Source organism: Triticum aestivum, chromosome 6D (genome assembly GCF_018294505.1).
Source record: "Triticum aestivum cultivar Chinese Spring chromosome 6D, IWGSC CS RefSeq v2.1, whole genome shotgun sequence".
Taxonomy (NCBI): Eukaryota; Viridiplantae; Streptophyta; class Magnoliopsida; order Poales; family Poaceae; genus Triticum; species Triticum aestivum.
In genome coordinates, this window is record NC_057811.1 from 443,164,902 (window position 1) to 443,180,677 (window position 15,776).

Consider the following 15,776-nt stretch of genomic DNA (forward strand, 5'->3'; position numbering starts at 1 on the left):
GCTTGGCGTTCTGGACGGCCTCGGCGAGATTGTCGTAGTCGGCATCGAGGCCTTTGATGACGAAGCCGGCGAACTCCTTGTCGCTAAGCGGCCGACCAATAGAGGTGAGTGTGTCCGCCAGCACCTTCATCTTGTTGAAGTAGGTCATAGCGGAGGAGTCCGGCTTCTTGATGTCGGCGGGTTCGCTGCGAAGGGCCATCGAGCGGCAGGTAGAGACCTGGGCAAAGGCGTGTGCTCCAGGGTCATCCAGGCGTCCATGGAGGTGGCGGCGAAGAGACAAAGGCCAGCGACCCCGTCGCCGAGGGAACCCTGGATGGCAGAGAGGATCGCCTGGTCCTGCTGCACCCACATACGGTGTTCCAGGTTGATGGCCGGGCCGTGGACGGTAGGGATGACCTGCGGAGGACACGGTAGCGAACCATCAACAAACCTGAGGAGAGACCGGCTGCGTAGCAGCGGTAGGACCTTGGTGCGCCAGAACAAGTAGTTGTCCGGCGTGAGTCGGATGGCGATCAAGTTGTCGAAGTGGAACGGCCCGGTGGGCGTGATTGCGCCAGCAGCAGGGACGATTGGCGGCGGAGCCGCGACAGGATCCACGGCCGCGGGTGGTGCCGTGAGCGAGGCCGCGGGTGGCTCCGCGGGCAGCGTCTCCCACGAGGTCGCCGGGATGATGGCGAGTGTCGAGGAGGATCCAGAGGAGGCCATCGCGGGCGGCGGCGGCGCGACTGGTGCTGAGGCCGTCGCGGGCAGTGACGGTGGGATCGGCGCTGAAAACAGGGAGCCGACGGCGGTGGTGCCAAAGAACTGAGGCACTGACGGAGCCAGGGGCGAGGTGGGAGGTTGAGGAAGGCGGCAAGCGTCGCGGGGATAGACCCGGAGCTGGCGGCGCCCGAAGCGGAAGCGGTCATGGCGCCGGCGGCGGCAGCCCTAGGGTTTAGGGTTTTGGTGCGGCGGCGGCGGCGGGTGGGGTGGAGGTGGAGGACCTAGGTTAGACTCGATACCATGTAAAACGTAGGTTTTGGGGGAACTGGCTCAACCCTCAAAGGGGTGGCTTATCACATATATATAATGATGACATACAAGTCCAATACCAATAAGGCATGGTTTACACAGTAGGGCTACAATACAAAGTCTAACAATGGGTAGCAATATAGTCGCGGCAGATTTATGTGGGTTTCCTCCATAGTGTCTTGTTCGTGGTTAAAGTATGCATCAAGCGAACGAAGAGTATGTAAAAGACACATCATTATCATAGTCTCCGCAACAGAGTTAATCGAGCTCCATTTGTCGTGTTGAAGTTATTTCTATAGCATGGTCGACAGGATTCCTTTTTTCGAGAACACGCATAAGTCTTACGTTTATTTGCACGGTCGACATGACTCTAACACCTTCTTCGAAAGGTAGATTTGGGTGAAACATGTAGTTAGATGTATTCTTCTTCTTCTTTGATAAAGAGTGGATTTATTTACTAAAAATGAAGTATCAAGTGGATACAAACACAATGAGCACACATTCGGCCTCAGCATTGACAACGACGAGTTTGAGTAGCCATTAAAGGGTCAGCACACGCTGGCGGAGAGCAGATGACAACTGCGGGACGTTGGATCTAAGGTACGAGTTGGAGGCGCCAAGGTGAGGCACACACGTCCTCGCCTCTGCCGTCCGCCGTGGAGCTTAGCCCGGCAGCCTCCTTCGACGGCGGGAGGGAGGGAATAGCGGTGGTGAAGGCCTTTAGGGGCGGCGGCCTCTTCGCCTGTGACTGTGAGCGATCCGGGAGGCAGTTGGAGTCGCGTATCATGTGGCAAGATGCCAATTCGGTATTCACATGTAGAGGAGAGAGAAGCAATTGTTTGCTATGTGCTATGGACTTGGTCTTATACGATTTTTTAGCTTAAGGCCCACTTCTTTTTAATGTATATAAAACTTGCTAAGGTTGATTTTAGAAGCCTTAAGACAAATCTTATGTCCACTTTAAAAATGTCTATATCAAATCAATATTGTGTACGAGAGGTAAGCATATATAATAAATCCGTGAGCTTGTGAATGCCAAGGTGAATTTAATGAAATAGGAGAATCTCACTATTGAACAACCATCGATAGAAAAACAACATTTGGATCCAAATAGAGCTACAGAAATAATGATAACTTTAGAAGAAGAAAAGAATCGAAAAGTAAATATTTAGTGAGAAGGTTGCCATGCTTAAAATCCGAACGTCGGATTTATCATTTCCGTATTTATACGGTGAAACAAACTTGTTTACTCATCAGACCAGATGACATCCTGCAAACCGATGTTCTGGTCGAGGCCTAGGGCGTCCCACACCGCCGGCGAGGCGTCCACGACGTTGTAGGCGCACGGCTCCTCGTAGTTGTGCTCGGCGTCGCAACCATGGACGGAGTCACACTCGTCCACCACCTTGGCGTACACCGAGCTGCCACCCTTCGCAGTGATCTTGATGCTGCGGCCGCAGCGGGACATGCCGCTGAACCTGCCGGTGGAGAGCGCGACGACCATCTCCGAGTCGTCGTGGTACACGCCGTCGCACTCGGACGGGAGGCCGCCGTCCTTGCCCTTGCCGAAGCCGTTGACTGTGAGGACGGCCCAGGTGGCGGCGGAGACGGGCGGCGAGCAGAGGAACTGCAGGTACTACTTGCCGTCGACGCAACAGTCCGGGCTGTTGCTCGTCTCGCAGTCCCCGGACCTGCCCGGGAGGTAGCCGCTGGGCTGGCAGCCGGCGACGTCGTGCGGCCAAAGCAGGCATGACGCGGTGTGGGAGGCCGAGAGCGTGGCGAGGAGGACGATGGCCATGGCCATGGTGGGTCGAGCTCTCACAATCGCCATCTTATTGGCACCTAAAAGAACGCTTATGCGGAGAGCATATATGAGGGCCGCCGGAAAGCCATCACGCCGGAAGAGAGCCTAGAGAGGTCCGCGCGCATAAGCAGCAACTCGTTCACAACGGAGGCAGAAATCGATACGCCGGAGGAAGAAGAAGAACATGGGGAGCTTAGAAACCTCCGCTGACCGTCGACCCCAATCCCGCCAGCTAGGCAAGGGAAAGGGAAGTGCCGACCGTACGCGAAAGTCGTGTGATAGTAGCGTTTCACAACAGCCCAAATGGCACTTCACACCAAGTCGTGTGGTAATTTCGCCCCTCTATTGTACTGTACTCAGTAGCAGTAAAACAATTAGGCTCCAAATGGCACTCATTATCAGCCAAGTTGGTTCAACGGAATTAGAGTAGAGGAAAAGTTGGTATGCTGTCCCAGACCCGATGCATTGCACCTCCATTACAAAACCTTAATTCTACTTTTGATCTAGAGCTAGCTTGGTATACTTGTCCTTCATACGGTTCAGACCTACTAATGCATATTTTGCTGAGCACAAGACACAAATTCGTGATCGGATGAGGATTTTATTAATTAACTTAGGTAATGCCCCTGTTATGATTGGGAGTTTGTGTTGTGAGATTCAGAGCATGGAAATTATAGTAGAGAGAGCATATTGGCAGTTGATTGCGGAAGTGTGTTCGGAAGCACTGAGGTTTTCATGACTGCCACCTGAAGGTATTATTTGCATCACACTCACAATTTCTCTGCTGAAGAAATCAATCGGCATATCTGGAAAATTCTATTGGGAGGGTAAAAAATCTTTTGCCGTGGTGTTTGCACCGAGTTTGCAAGTGTACGAGCATAAGAACAAACAGACGCAGTTTACTAGAACATAATATATCAGTGGTGTTCCTTACTGGTCATGGCACCTACTGGATATGGCTAAAGATTTAAATTCAATGGGTATTGAATTATTTGGAATAATTATGCACTGGACGAATAATGTGGTTGAAGTACTGATGGACGGCTGGGCACAAAAGCATAATGTCATACTCCCTACATCCCAAAATAAATGTCTCAAGCTTAGTGGGACGGAGGAAGTATAAGTTTAGTTATATAAGTGTGCAATCCAAGTTGTGCCATATAATATACTACCTCCGCTCCATAATGTAGTGTCTATAGATTTTTGCAAAAATCAAACATTACAAACTTTGACCATATTTATAGAGAAAAATAGTTACATCTAGAATACCAAATGCACATCATTGGATACATCGTGAGTTATATTTTTAGAACATACATGTTTGATATTGTAGACGTAGACAATTTTCTCTATACATTTGGTCAAAGTTTGACTTTCGCAAAAATCTATAGACACTACATTGTGGAATGGAGGGAGTATCATATAATAGACTTTTTTTTCTTTTTGAAAATTTTAATTATCTAAATTAGGTATCAGGATAAAATCATACCGTGTGTAATTATTCAGTTCTACTTTTCACTCATGCTCCTCTTTCTCACACGAAGGGGAGGATGATAACTCGGTAAGTGCACGATGTTTTTTTGAGGGAGTAAATGCAGGATGCTGGTGACGAGTTCGACATTGATTTTGGCTTTTGTTGATCTTATCTTTGTTCGGAGTAAATTTCTCAATGATTTTCCTTTTGCAACTCACTACTAGAAAAAAGTCTAACAGTAGCGCGGGTTAAATGCTTAGCAGTAGCGTGGGTGGATGCGCTACTGATACGGCGCTACAGCTAATGCTTATCAATAACGCAGTTTGACCCGCGCTACTGCTATCTAGGGATAGCAGCAGCACTCGCCTCCAACACGCGCCGCTGATAATAGCTGTAGCGCCCTTGTACAAAGATCGCTACTGCTAAAGCCATACCCCACGCTACTGTTATTAGTTTCTGATTTTTTTTCCTGCTCCATATTTTGTGCTGCTGAATTTTGTTTAGGGCTTTATACAACAATCTCTAGCATATCATACACATACAAATGTAGTCATAACATATATACAAATAGTCTCATCAAATCATGTCATCATCATAATTATCGTCCAACACAAAGTGGTCTCTCGTCATCATCTCGAAAATAGCGATACAAGTCTCGAATACTTGCAACTACATCGTCATCCATCTAAACAATGATATACGCGAGAAGAGCTATCACTATGAGTGACAGCGGAACTATGCAGTACATGAGGCAGCGGTTATGAGTCCTCTCTCGCGCTAGCGTGAACCTCAAGTAACTAGCTTCTGCTTCTTGTCTGCTTTTGAAGCCTTTATGGCTGGCGCCCGAGACCCCCTCCACTTGCGCCTGACACTCAGGCCACTCGTCGTACACTCCCGGAACCTTCCCTTTGTACACGACATAGCACTGCTTCTTCGCCATCAAAAATCTAGGTACCTGTTAGAGATGCATCTTTATCAAGAGAATGTACAATCATATATGCAACAAAATATACTTGAGCAACACGAAAATGAAAGGGTTAGAAACTAGATGAAACATATAGTAAACATACAAATAATGAACACAATTTCATCGTATGCAAACTAATTAACTAGAGGTACGCAGATCATCGTACCCAAACTAACAAAGTAGCGTTACGCAAGTTCGGCAGGGACCGTGGACATCACAAAGTTTCATCGCTACAGAAAGTATACAAGTTCAAGTGACACATATCATCATCATCGGCATCGTAAATCACTAGAAGTTCCATCCTTCCGTATCATCGAGGATGGACCCTAGCTTCTTGAACGGCGTGAGGTCCTGACATTGCATGCCTATGCGAGTTCGGACGTCAGCTCGCGATATAGGGCCATGGTGGAACATCCCCTTCTCATCGACGACTTCTTTCATGATGATCGTCGCAATGTCCCTCTGGATGCGAAAGAAGTCATCTCTAAGTTTATAATCTGCTTCTCCATGAGATTCTACCCACTTGCGGATATGATCATCATTTCTACTTGTCATGCGAAGCTTTTGGTGATCCGTTGTGAACTCCATCATGAGATGAAGGAGGTAGAATCCATCGTTCTTGCTTGGTTTTGGGACATGGATGCAGCAGAAGTTAGTTTTATGCGAGAAACCCAACTTCTTGTTCTTTTGTTTCCTGATCTGCAGGTGGCCACCCCTAATGTTGAAGCCTTGGAGAGCATCATCTAGAATATTCATTACGTGGGTGTAGTCCTTCTTCTCGTAGTTTCTGGTAGGGTCGAAATACACGGCGTGGGAGACTCGCGGGTAAAGAACGATAAGGACGGCGCGCCCGTTGCTGCGAAAATAAAACACCTCAAATTATTCTCCATATGAGCGAGAAGGAATGATTGAAATGTACGAAAGGGTTGTCCGGCACTGACTTACTTTGGATGATAAGGCAGGAGGACAATATCCTGGTCGTTATTCTGTACCATGAAGTTTTGGAGGTACTCCCTAGTAGTTTGACGCTCAAAGTCGCTGAGACTCAAGAAGGACTTGTGCATGTAGTATGGATCCACCACACAGATTTGCGAGACTTCTTCTCTCTTCATGATGGAGCTCATATGTAGTGCAAAAAGGCGGACGATTGTAAAATTGAGCCGCCTTGGAAGAAATATCTCGAAGATATGGTCAAACCGCAGGAAGAACACAAGCTAGCACTTCCCCTTAGGCACACGAGTTGCGTATGTCGGATATCCTGGATCCTTCGAGGCTAGTAGGCTTTTCTCAATTGACAGAACATGGTCGTGCAGTCTCCTGAGATCCCCTGATAGTGCCTCCAGCAGTTTCGGCGGTAGCATCGGCTCGCTCGTGACATGGAAAATGGCCGCACCTTTGACGGGTACATGCTCTTCAAAATCCGCCGTGTGGCTGCTATGTGCTCTGGCTTGTTTGTAGGCAGCTGAGCCTATCTTCCCCGGTCTCTTCCTCTCCTTTTTCTTGGGCTGACCTTCCAGACCCTTCCTTAACCCCTGCCCCAGTGTTGTCGGGCTAAGCACTGTACGACCCCCGGCTAGTTGAGCCTGTGTTGAGGCGGCATCTTCAGGCGTCTCCTACGAGGATTGCATGAAGAGAGACTTCTTGCAATCCCTGCTAGGACATTCCTGCCCGGGCAGATCATCCATATCCTCATCAGCATGCTAATAGCCCGAGTCATCATATGGCTGACTCATCATATCTAAGTCACCATCATAGGCGCCTGTATTGAGGAAACTCATTCGGTCCTCCTCCATCTCATCATCCATTCTTTGTTCTACGGGGGTGATTACATCAGCCACTATTGGACCCCCTTCATCACGTCGTCCGCCGCTCTCACCCAGCAGTACAGGTGCTGGTAATTGCATAGGCGGGGTGGTGGTGTCCATACCTTCTTGTTGATGTGTGGTTATTAGTGTGCTCTCGGTCGGCTCCAGACGAAGAAGATTCTTCGGCCATAGAAGTACCCAACCCTTGCAGCTTCCAATCCGCGGCGGGGTGTCGTCGTCCTCTCCCCCTAGCCGTACTGAAGGAGGCAAATCCTCGTGCCCCGATTGCACACTCGACAAGGTAACCCTAAAGTGCCCACTGGGCATCGGCTGGCCGTGGAACATGAGTTCCAAGGGCTTCGTTATCACCCCCTTTCCCACGTTCACCTTCTGGCCTTTGATCAAGTAGAGTACGGTGCACGGGGTTTCGTTGGCCTGTAAACACATGTCTGCGGCATAAAACATCCGAAAGGCAACGAAAATGGAATATTCTAGATATATGTTGGTGCGACATGTAATTACCGTGAGGGCGTCGAGCTCAGCCAAAGACGAAGGCCCGCCTAGCACGCCAGAGACTGAGGACGGGCTGCTATGAGCGGGTGCGGGTGCGGGTGCGGGAGCAGGCCTGGTTGCATGAGCAGGTGATGGTGCGGTGGTGTTGTTCACCGAGTTGTTCTCGACGAAACCGGGCATGGGGAAATCATCTACTGTCTTGTCTAGATTTTCCTTCGTCCAGTTGATGATAGCCGGGATCAAGTTAGTAGCGAAATCATTTCTGCAGGCATGTATAGCTGCATAGTTCCCGAGCATACCAATGCAACATATGAATTTGATCCCATAATAGTTTCCCTTTTTGAGTCAAGCGATAATCCCTAAAGTATTCACGTTGATCCAACGTGTCTCCCATTATATAGTTGAATGGGGTTTTCTCAGGATTATCAAAGTAGTACATAATATTTTTCACATAATGAGCATCGAGGGTTTTAGGAGGTTCCCCATCTCCATGAGCAGCAAGTACACCTAATTTTTTTGGTATTTCGTGTTCCATATCCATAACTAAAGATAGAGAACAACTTAGAACAGAAAATAAAAACTACTAAGTGATAAAGCAAACAAGCACACACGAGAATATTCACCCCACGCTATAACTCCCCGGCAATGGCGCTAGAAAAAGGTCTTGATAATCCACAAGTATAGGGGATCAATTGTAGCCTCTTTCGATAAGTAAGAGTGTCGAACCCAACGAGGAGCTAAAGGTAGAACAAATATTCCCTCAAGTTCTATCGACCACCGATACAACTCTACGCACGCTTGACGTTCGCTTTACCTAGAACAAATATGAAACTAGAAGTACTTTGTAGGTGTTGTTGGATAGGTTTGCAAGATAATAAAGAGCACGTAAATATAAACTAGGGGCTGTTTAGGTAAAGAAGCAATAATGTTAGTATAGCGAGTGTGGAAAAGTGGTGGTAGGAGTTGTGAAATTGTCCCTAAGCAATTGACTACGTTACTAGACCGATAGCAAGTTTTATGTGGGAGAGGCCACTGCTAGCATGTCATCCCTGACTTGGAATTCTATGCACTTATGATTGGAACTATTAGCAAGCATCTGCAACTACTAACGTTCATTAAGGTAAAACCCAACCATAGCATTAAGATATATCGGTCCCCCTTCAATCCTGTATGCATCAATTTCTATGCTAGGTTGAAGCTTCTGTCACTCTTGCCCTCCAATACATAGTCCTATCAACATACAACTAACCCTATGGTGTGATCCACGCGTGCGCTCATATGATGGGAACCAAAGGACAGCAACATTACCACAAGCAAATTAAACCAATCATAGCAATTCACCCATTACCGATAGGACAACGAAAATCTACTCAGACATCATAGGATGGCAACACATCATTGGATAATAATATGAAGCATAAAGCACCATGTTCAAGTAGAGGGTACATCGGGTTGTGGGAGAGTGGAATGCTGTAGATAGATGGGGGAAGGTGATGAAGATGTTGGTGAAGATGATGGCGGTGTTGGTGAAGATTGCGGTGACGATGATGGCCCCGGCGGCGTTCCGGCGCCACCGGAAGCGAGGGGGGAGAGCCCCCCTCCTTCTCCTTCTTCCTTGGCCTTCTCCCTCTGGTCCTTGGTCTCCATGGCGTTGGAGGGGCGAGAGCCCCTCCGAGATTGGATCTGTCTCTCTGTCTCTCTCTGTTTCTGCGTTCCCAGATTCTGGCCTTTCACCGTTTCTTATATTCCCGGAGATGCGTAACTCCGATTGGACTGAATTTTGGACACGATCTCTATCCGGATATTAGCTTTCTTGCGGCGAAAGAAGGGCACCAACCGCCTTACAGGGTGGCCACTAGGGTCAGGGGCACCCCCTGCCTCGTGGCCCCCTCGGGCATCGTCTCGCGTTGATTCTTCTTCCCAAAAATCATAAATATTCCAAAAAAAATCTCCGCCAGTTTTTATCCCATTTGGACTCCGTTTGATATGGGTTTTCTGCGAAACAAAAAACATGCAACAAACAGGAACTGGCACTGGGCGCCGGATCAATATGTTAGTCCCAAAAATAGTATAAAAAGTTGCCAAAAGTATGTAAAAGTTGTAGAATATTGGCATGGAACAATCAAAAATTATAGATATGACGGAGACGTATCATGGTACGGCGCCAGAAACGGTGCGTGGACGGGAGAAAGTTGTAATAGATTGAAATAATAGATCGCAAATAAAATAAAGTGCAGCAAAGTCTTTTTGTATTTTTGGTTTAATAGATCTGAATAAAAGTGCAAATAAAATAGATCGCAAAGCAAATATATGAGAAAGAAGACCCCGGGGCCGTAGGTTTCACTAGTGGCTTCTCTCAAGAAAAATACCAAACGGTGGGTAAACAAATTACTGTTGGGCAATTGATAGAACCTCAAATAATTATGACGATATCCAGGCAATGATCATTACATAGGCATTACGTACAAGATTAGTAGACCGAATCCTGCCTGCATCTACTACTATTACTCCACACATCGACCGCTATCTAGCATGCATCTAGTGTATTAAGTTCGTGGAAAAACGGAGTAATGCAATAAGAATGATGACATGATGTAGAGAAGATCCGTTTATCTATGGCGGTAGATATAGATCTCGTCTTTTTATCCTTAGTAGCAATGATACATACGTGTCGATTCCCTTTCTGTCATCGGGATCAAGCACCATAAGATCGAACCCACTACCGGGCACCTTTTCCCATTGCAAGATAAATAGATCAAGTTGGCCAAACAAAACCCAAATATCAGAGAAGAAATACGAGGCTATAAGAGATCATGCATATAAGAGATCAAAGAAACTCAAATAACTTTCATGGATATAAAAAGATATGACTGATCATAAACTCAAAGTTCATCAGATCCCAACAAACACACTGCAAAAAGAGTTACATCATATGGATTTCTAAGAGACCACTGTATTGAGAATTCAGCGAGAGAGAGAAAGCCATCTAGCTACTAACAATGGACCCGAAGGTCTACAAAGAACTACTCACGCATCATCGGAGAGGCACCAATGGAGGTGGTGAACCCCATCCGAGATGGTGTCTAGATTGGATCTGGTGGTTCTGGACTCTGCGGCGGCTGGATGAATATTTCGTCGACACTTTTAGGGTTCTGGTATTTTGGGGTATTTATAGAGCAAAGAGGCGGTCCGGGGGGCACCCGAGGTGGGCACAACCCACCAGGGCGCGCCTGGGCCTCCTGGCGCGCCCTGGTGGGTTGTGCCCCCCTCGAGGCACCCCCAGGTGCAACCAGGGCCCATTGCCTTCCTTCTGGCCCATAAAAAATCATCGTAGAGTTTCGTGGCATTTGGACTTCGTCTGATATTGATTTCCCGCGATATAAAAAACATGAAAAAACAGCAACTGGCACTTGGCACTATGTCAATAGGTTAGTACCAAAAAATGACATAAAATGACTATAAAATGATTATAAAACATCCAAGATTGATATTAAAACAGCATGGAACAATAAAAAATTATAGATACGTTGGAGACGTATCAGAAACCACCTCAAAGCTATTCTTTCCGTTTGATCTATTCAAGAGTTCATACTAAAATAACACAAAGCTATTCTTTCCATTTGATCTATCCTAGTGTTCGTACTAAAATAACACCAAAGCAAATTCATATTCATAATACTCAATCCAACTCAAAGAACTTCAAAGAGTGCCCCAAGGTTTCTATTGGAGAAACAAAGATAAGAATGTGCATCAATCCCTATGCATAGATTACCCCAATGTCACCTCGGGAATCTGCGAGTTGAGTGCCAAAACATATATCAAGTGAATCAATACGATGCCCCATTGTCACCATGAGTAGTCAATTGTAAGACATATATCAAGTGTTCTCAAATCCATAAAAGTATTCAATCCGATAACAACGAAATCTCAAAGGGAAAAACTAATTCATCACAACAAGATAGAGAGGGGAAAACACCATATGATCCGATTAAATTAACAAAGCCCGCGATACATATTGAGACATCTCAAGAACACGAGAGAGAGTGAGATTAAACACATAACTACTGGTACAAACCCTCAGCCCCGAGGGTGGACTACTCCCTCCTCATCGTGGCGGCCACCGGGATGATGAAGATGACTACCGGTGATGATTCCCCCTCCGGCACGATGCTGAAACGGGGTCTAGATTGGTTTCCAGTGGCTACAGAGGCCTGTGGCGGCGGGACTTCTGATCTAGGTTAACCCCGAGGGTTTTCGGAATATTTGTGAATTTATAGGGTAAAGAGGGGGTACGGGAGGCCACCTAGGTGGGCACAACACACCTGGGAGCGCCTGTGTCACAGCCCTAGCTCAGCTTCTGTTGTCTTTGCTTGATCTTCATGTCATCATGTTTAAATTCAAACGAAATTTGAATTGAGGAATTTTCAAAGCCTCGAAAACCTTTTAAAAATGATCAACATTAAAATCTTCTCAAAGAAGCCCAAGAAAATGTTCCTGTTAAACCTTGAAAAATATTGGCAAGAATAAAATTCAAACCAATATTTTTGGAGGCTTTAAAATATTTATTTAGGACCTATGAATTAAATGAATAACATATTTGAGTTGGACTTATTTTTGTTATATAAAAGATAAAGTTCAAATAATTTTGGTAAGTTTGCATGTGGCCTTGGACAAGTTTCCTGAGCTCACATAAAAATTTACAGAAAGTTCTAAATGATTTGATGCTTCAAATCAAATCTAACAAATTACAGAAAATAGAAAACATAGAAGAAATGATATAGAGAGAGGAACCTCACCTGGGCTAACCTGGCGACCCAGCAGAGGCCCAGCCCATTGGCCTGTGCCAGTCACCACCTACCTCCCGCCAGGAGGACAGCGGGCGCGTGGCCGCCGCGGGCGAGCACGCGCCCCGCCACCTCCTGCTTCCCGCCGCTGCCCCGACGCGTCTGGACGACGCCACGCATCACCCCGGACCCCTCTGGCCTGTCCACTCCTCCTCTCCCCTCCTCTGTCTCTCCCGCACGCAACCACCCGAGCACCACCGTCGCCGTCGCTCTCGTAGCCATGACTATCGCCTCTCCCTCGCCCCCTGGAGCTGCCCAAGAGCTCCGCCTCGACCACCTCTTCCTCCTCGCCGAGCAACGCACCACGGGAGCCCCTGCAACGCCGCCATCGCCGTCGTCTTCAACCTCCAGTGCCCGAGATTGCCGGCAACGCCACGTCACCATCCGAACTTCCCCGAGCCCGCTGAGACGCGTGCTGCAACTGCCGTGAGCTCCTCCCCCGAACCCCCCTCTTCTCTGTCTCGTTTGCATGCCGTAGCACCATTCCCCACCATCACTGAAGCTCGCCGCCGTTGTGCGTTGTCGCCATCATGGCTAGAGCGGACGTAGCTTGAAGCCGAGCACACCATCGTGCTCAGCGCGTCCTCACGTGCCCGTAGCAACCACCGACCGTCCTGTCGCTCGCCACAACGTCGTGCCCGTGCGTGCTCGAACTCCGGACGCCGCTGTCGAGCTCGCCGGTGTCGTCTCCAGCGTCCCCGTGTCCAACCACTTGCACCACTGGATGCGGCAGCTCCCCAGCTACGCGTAGCACGTCTCCGCCGTCGATTTGGTCACCGGAGGACGAAATCCGAGGGCCTCCACCGCGTCTGGCCTCGCCGGCGTCGAGTTGCCGGCGGGTTTGACCCCACTGACCAGGGGTTTGACCTCCCCTGGGTCCGGACAAGTGGGCCCTGGCCCCTGCTAATTTTGATTAAGTGTTAGTTAAACTTAATTAGCCCTCCTGATACTCACATGTGGGCCCAGGGCCTTAACTAATCTAGATTAGGTTTAGATTAGTGCTAATTAACTTAGGTTCGTTAGTTAGACATTGACATATGGGTCCCACTGGTCAGGTTTGACCTGGACCGACCCGCTGACGTCAATCCGACGTCATGCTGACGTTGTAAATGTTTTCTAGGATTTTAAATAAATCAGAAATGATTTATTTATTTCAGAAAATGTCCTAAACTTCTAAAAATCATAGAAATTCAACAGTAGCTCAGAATGAATTAAATTATATATGAAAAATGATTAGAAAAATGACTGACGTCTGTGCTTGTGATCCATGAACTGAGTTTTGTGTTTGTGATCCATGAACAACTACATGGTGGGTTGTCTCATTGAAACCGTCCTCAGGAACTGAGTTCTGTGTTTGTGATCCATGAACAGCTACTACCACACATTGGGATCCTTAATTGACTCTCTCGACTTATTAACCGCCCATGTCCTCTGTCCAGGAGTTGCAAGTAGTTTATGGTGTTTGTAGTATGCTAGAGGCCGCGCGCAGCGCTGACCCGAGGGGTGGTCTGTGATGCGGTAGGCACGTGGCACGGTGTACCGAGTCACCCGTTTGGTGACCCGAGAACCCTGCACACATCGTTTGGGGCCGTAGTGGAAACCTCGGCCGGACTCCCTGCGGATGGAACCTGAATAGGAGATAAACCTGGACTAGGGACTTGTGTGGTTAGTCAGGTCGTGGCCGACACCCTCGCCAGGCTTCTGCTTGAAGGTTGCCGAGATACATGACGTGTACATGACGGTAAGTGGCGAGAGCATGTGTGAAGAAGTACACCCCTGCAGGGTTATAAATGATCTATTAGAATAGCCGCGTCCGCGGTAAAGGACCTCTGGTTGCCTACACAGTTCATAGACAAGTGAAAGTGGATAGTCTAAAATGCGCAAGATAATCATGAGTGCTATGGATGGCCTTCTCGTAGGGAGACGGGAGCGGATCCATAGTGGTGTATTGATTTGGTGAATATGTGGACTCATGTGCGCCACCTCAAAAGAGTTACTTGCAGTCGTAGTTCAGGATAGCCACCGAGTCAAAGATGGCTTGCTGCAGTTAAACCCTACTACCCCTTTGTTGATACTGATGCATATGTAGCTAGTTCTGATGTAAGTCTTGCTGGGTACATTTGTACTCACGTTTGCTTATTTTATGTTTTTGTAGAGAGACTTCAGTCTCACTAGTAGTTCCGCGTGGACTTCGACGTTTATCTTGTGACCTCAGCTACGATCTTGTGCCCTCAGCAGGGTCATGTAGATAGTCAGGCTTCTCAGCCTTTTCATTTGTAGTTGTCTGTACTCAGACAAGTTAAGCTTCCGCATGTGCTTATTGCTTGTATGACTTGAATGCTGGGTCATCAGAACCATGTTTGTAATATCTGGCTCCTCGGAGCCTAATGAATAAATACTTTGAGTCGTAGAGTTTTGTTGTGATGCCATGTTGTATTTACACATATCGAGCATATTGTGTGTATGTTATTGAAATGCTTGGTATGTGTGGGATCCGACAACCTAGTTGTTTATTCTTGGTAGCCTCTCTTACCGGGAAATGTCTCCTAGTGCCTCCACTGAGCCATGGTAGCTTGCTACTGCTCCAGAATACTTAGGCTGTCGGCATGTGTCCTTCTTCGTTCATGTGTCTGTCCCTTTGGGGAAATGTCACGCGTTGTTCCTTTAAGTCCTTGTAGCTTGCTATGACTTGGGTTCATACCTTGATGACCGACACGTTCGTTGCTGGGTCATGAATGCCTGTCCCTGTAAGTTAGTGCCACTTTCAATTCACGACTAGTCATGTCGGCTCGGGTTCTTTGTCATGTGGATGCTAGTGACACTATCATATACGTGAGCGAAAAGGCGCAAACGGTCCCGAGCCAGGTAAGGTGGCACCCGTGGGAATACCGTGCGTGAGGCCGCAAAGTGATATGATGTGTTACATGCTAGATCGGTGTGACTTAGGATCGGGGTCCTGACAGCTTTGGTATCAGAGCCTGACTGCCTGTAGGATTAACAAGCCAAACTGGTCGAAGTTGAGTCTAGAAATGCTTTAGTTCTATAAGGGAATTGATTGTGGATGGGAGCGTAAGGCTCTTTTTACTCCTTTACCTTATGCCCTTCTGATCCGAGTCATCTTATCTTTCCTACAGGGTTAAGGAACTAGGCTTTCTATTCTTTGTATCAGGATCATGTGTTACTAATCCATAGACTTATAGGATTGATGGATTCAAGTCTCAGTTTAATTTCTACTACTTCCGTATGTTCATAGCTGGCCTCTGAACCTTGATATTGTGATGTTGAGTGGTCATGCCACTATTTTGCAGGATGTCTCAAATCTTTTTGAGCATTTACAGCCGTTATGCTGTCCGAGTCA

General features: G+C 47.5%; 1 pseudogene; it reads right to left on the bottom strand.

Moving 5' to 3' along the window:
- Positions 1 to 2,257: 2,257 nt before the first annotated feature.
- Positions 2,258 to 2,815, bottom strand: LOC123142670 (putative ripening-related protein 5; annotated as a pseudogene).
- Positions 2,816 to 15,776: the final 12,961 nt, after the last annotated feature.